Source organism: Olea europaea, chromosome 3, assembly GCF_002742605.1.
Source record: "Olea europaea var. sylvestris chromosome 3, O_europaea_v1, whole genome shotgun sequence".
In the NCBI taxonomy this organism is placed as follows: Eukaryota; Viridiplantae; Streptophyta; class Magnoliopsida; order Lamiales; family Oleaceae; genus Olea; species Olea europaea.
The window spans coordinates 18,359,128-18,364,006 of NC_036239.1; positions in this window are offsets into that span (position 1 = coordinate 18,359,128).

The following is a 4,879-nucleotide window of genomic DNA, read 5'->3' on the forward strand; positions in this document are numbered from 1 at the left end:
CCACCCACTACCAACCCCTGCTCAACTTCCCTCGGTCCTCTCCCCGCTGCCTAATAAATATATACATTTATATAGTATAATAAATGTGTATACAACATTATGTTATGAGTCAACGATCAACTTTTCGGTCCAAAATGAAGATTCTTGTACGTCGCAAGATGGAGGCGTTGTCCTTTGTAGCTCCAAAGAGTTTTCAGATCTACATCAAATCTTTATTAATTATGTGGTGGATGCAGAAGTTCCAATAACACACGTTGATTCCAAATCGAATTATAAAGAACGAGATTTAATGACAATATTGAAGTATACTTGATGTGATCTTGAGTCAACCAAGGTCAATCCCGAGTGCGAAGGTCATGAGAAGGCTCAAAGGGCTCGATCGAGGAACATTCGGGTCAAAGACAATGCACAAAGCCATACAAATGTGTGTTCAAGGAACGAAGTTCAAAAGGGTAAAGTTGGCAAACCAAGGGTCCAGTTTCGTGTTGGGGACCAGAGCCTAATAATTTTGGGACCGATTGAATTAAAGGACCACAATTGGAGTCAGCGGTCGCATACATGGAGGCAGGGAAATTAGCCAGGTGAACTGCTTCTTCTATGCGGTCGCATCCAATTGTACTATGCGACCACATAGCACATTTTCGAGCCAGAAATTTCTTTTTTTTTTTCGCGAGACTTTTAATTTAGCTATAATTCTTATTTTTGGCAAGTCTACTATGTTTGGACTCTTAAAATTTCGTTTTTCCATTAATTTAGGGTTTAGGTATAAATTGCAATTTTTCCATTCATTGTAAGGAGACTTTGATATTTTGAGAATTAATTCAGAGAGGCAAATTGCTTCCAATCCTTGTTCTGGCTTAACAAACCGAACTTATCAAGATTTCACGATCTTGTGGCATTCAAACCTCGGGTAAGATTCAATTAATCTTGTAATCAAAAGGTCCTTCGTGTCTTTGTTACCTTGGGGTTGTTTGGTTCAATTATTAATTGGGTTAAGTCCAAAATTCGGATTAAGTTCGTAAATTTTGTGATCAAAAGGTTAATAGTTTGATACACTATTGATTGTTTGGTCCACAGATTTGTGAATCGCGTCCAAAACTTTGTTTTCTGGCTTTCTTGGGATTTGTGTCATTCTTCTGTGGGTTCGTTAGTGTTAGTTGCTATCGTGTTCACATTAATACTAGATCATACCACGAAAACATAAGATTGAATTTGTAAAGAAAGGACACAAAAGGTAAACGCAAATGAACGATATCTATTGATTCAACAGTATGGAGAATACAATACATACTAGTAATACTGCTTCTATGTTACTCTCTGCAAACTGACCAGAGGAGTCTCGTATTTATAGGTCAATCCTAAAGAGTCCAAAAAGGCAAGAAAATATATTACAATTAAGAGACCCGATTTCAACATGATTTTGTTTTCTTATTCAACTTAGTTTCCTTAAATCCTACGTTAATATTCTCCTAGTTCAAGTCGAATACATCCCTTCAAAAGACTCCTATTTGAGTCATGCTCCTAACAATCTTCACCTTGACTCAAATTTCGGTGCTATGAACGAAAATCCTAGATTTCAAATTCATCTGCATCAAAATTAACTGCCCGAATCTACTCAACGCAATAACCACTCCATATAAACCAAACGCTCATCCTCTAATCGACGTTCACAACTGACACTTGAACCCAATCCCCAGAGTTCCCAATTCCACCAAGAAATTAATGTTGATCACACAAGGTCGAAGCACACCTTGTAGCAAGAATCAAACTAGATGCTTGATCAGAAGGCATCTTGCTGGAACTATCACCTTCAACGTCCCTAGAAGCATCCCAGACATTGTTGACACCATGGTACCTATGCCTGATGAGTCCTACCCCAGCAACTGAACGCAGTGTACTTGCTGAAATTACAGTGTTCTGATCGACTCAGAGCCCAACACAAAATGTACTATACCAAACTGAACTTCCACCACAGTACTAAACTTGTCCAAATATCTCCTCTTAACTGGTTCTACACTCCCCTGTAAAATGTACAACTGGGATCTTTTCCGTCCCTCCAGTACAACTCGGACTCCCTTTCGGACTTTCAAGACTCCACATCTTCCAAAGAATCTATACCCTTTTGCATCCAGGGTATTTAGCGAAATGAAATTCCTTTTCAGGTCAGCAACATGTCGAATCTGATTAATTGTTCTAAATGTTCCATCTCGCAACCTCAATCTGATTCGAACGATCCCAGCAATACGACAAGATTGGTTGTTTTCCATTACAACTCCACTTTGCTAAACAACCTCATATGTCTGAAATAAATTCCTATCGGAACACATATGGTGCGAACATGCTGAATCAAGAATTCACTCCTTGTCGAGCCTAGACTCCACATCAGATACCACGGTCAACATCACCTCTTCGCTACCTGAACAATTCTCAACTACATTGATTTCGTCTGCATTCAAAGGTTGCACCCCACGATTTACAGCTAAATCACCTTTAGCCTACAGCATATCGCAATCCTTCCGAACATGTCCCTTCCTTTTGAAGTAGTAACAAGTCACATTGCCAAATCTGACTCTCGATCTGCTTTTTTGTCGACCACTTTGAGATACAAGAGCTTCCCTATCCCTTGATGTAGCTCCAACCAAATGCTTCATTTTCTTTTTTGAGTACAAAGCATCATAGACATCTTTTATAGTCAAAGTATTTTGACTATACAAGATAGTATCCCGAAACGACGCATGAAACTCAGACAGTGAACACAACAAGATCAAGGCAAGATCCTCTTCATCGTACTTAACCTCCAGCATCTCCAGATCTGCAACTATTTCCTTGAACATGGCAATGTGATCTTCCAACTATCATTCTTTAGTCATGCGATGGGTATACAATTTCTGCTTAAGAGCCAGTTTACAAGTAAGACTTTTAGTCACTTAACCTCCAACATCTCCAGATTTGCAACTATTTCCTTGAATACGGCAATGTGATCTTCCAACTATCATTCTTTAGTCATGCGATGGGTATACAATTTCTGCTTAAGAGCAAGTTTACTAGTAAGACTTATTGTCACTTAACCTCCAACATCTCCAAATCTGCAACTATTTCCTTGAACACGGCAATGTGATATTCCAACAATCATTCTTTAGTCACAAAGGGGAATACAACTTCTGCTTAAGAGCCAGTTTACTAGTAAGACTTTTAGTCATACATAACTACTCTAGTCTTAACCACAAAGCAGCAACCGTCTTCTCCTTCAAAACATCTAGCAAAATATTGTCGGATAAATGAAGATTAATCAATGAAAAAGCCTTCTGATCCTTCCTTTGTTTATCCTTCGTTGTCCAATCAGCTGGCATCTTCTCAAAATCCAGTAACGCATCGACCAAATTCAACTGCGTCAGAACAACCATCATCTTTACTTGCCACAAAGTAAATCTTGTATTGCAACCTAGTTGTGGAATATCATACTTCAAACCAGCCATCCTGAAAAATCTCAACCAATCTACGAAAGGAACCAAGCTCTGATACCACTTGTTAGGTGCGGAAGCTCCAATAACACACGTTGATTTCAAATCGGATTATAAAGAACGAGATTTAATGACAATATTGAAGTATACTAGATCACACCACGAAAATACAAAATTGAATTTGTAAAGAAAGAACATAAAGGGTAAACGCAGAGGAACGATGTTTATTAATTCAACAACATGGAAAATACAAGACAGACTAACAATACTACTTTTATGTTACTCTTTACAAATTGACTAAAGGAGCCTCGTATTTGTAGGCCAACTCTAGAAGAGTCATATAAGGCAAGAAAATATATTACAATCAGGATATTTAATTTTAACAGGATTTTGTTTCTTTATTCAACTTAGTTTCTTTAAATCCTAAGTTAATATTCTCCTAGTCTCAATCGAATACACTTCTTCAAAAGACTTCTATTTGAGCCATACTCCTAACATTATGCACGTTATGAAATTCATAAATTTTTATCAATTTTATAACTATACTAAAAGTTACATCAGTTTTTATTGAAAGCTTTATCAAAAAAACTCCTAGAAGTTTATTTTATTTTTTTTGGCCAAGACATTCCAGCACTCGGGAATAGTTTGTTATTAGTTAAATGCATGTGCTTGCCCTTGTTATCGTATCAAAAATTCATCTTGGTGCATTTAATCTAGGATTTTTCCATGGGTACAGAGAACCACTGCAGAATACTCACATGGGGTGGACTCCATGTAAGTAAAATATTGTCAAAAAAATATTCCCCCCCCCCCCCATTGTGTGTGATCTATGAACCCTTCCTATGTACGCGTAGTGCAGTCCTTTCATCTATCAAATCTTCATTTTTAAATAAGGAACGTTTATTTAGATTCGTTTGGCAAATCTTCTATTTTTGTTTTTACTTCTTTTGAAAGAGTCACTTCTCCTAAAGTTTCTTTTAATCATACAAAATACTTTGAGAAAGTTACTTGACCACGTTCAAAATTAGTTTCTTGGACTTTAAAGTAGCTTTTAACTTTTCATTGATTAAAAAAAGATATTATTAACAGATAGAAACTATGGAGTTACTAGTGAATTTAGACGCCGTTTTAGAGGCCCTTTTGAGCCTATTTTCTCTTATTAACGTCTTGGTAGAATGTCTTATCTTGATCAAGTCAACTTATTTGGACTAAATTTTATGGGAGATTACGATTATATCTTTTCAATATCTCTTTCTTATGAAATCCTATATCAAATTGAACATGAGACTATCAGGTTGATAACATAAGATTCTAATAAAGAAGTGAACAATAACTAAAAAACTACTTGTCTTATTGTAAAGTTTACATTAGCATCAAAATAAAAAAATTACTTTTTTTCAACTTTAATCAATAAAAGA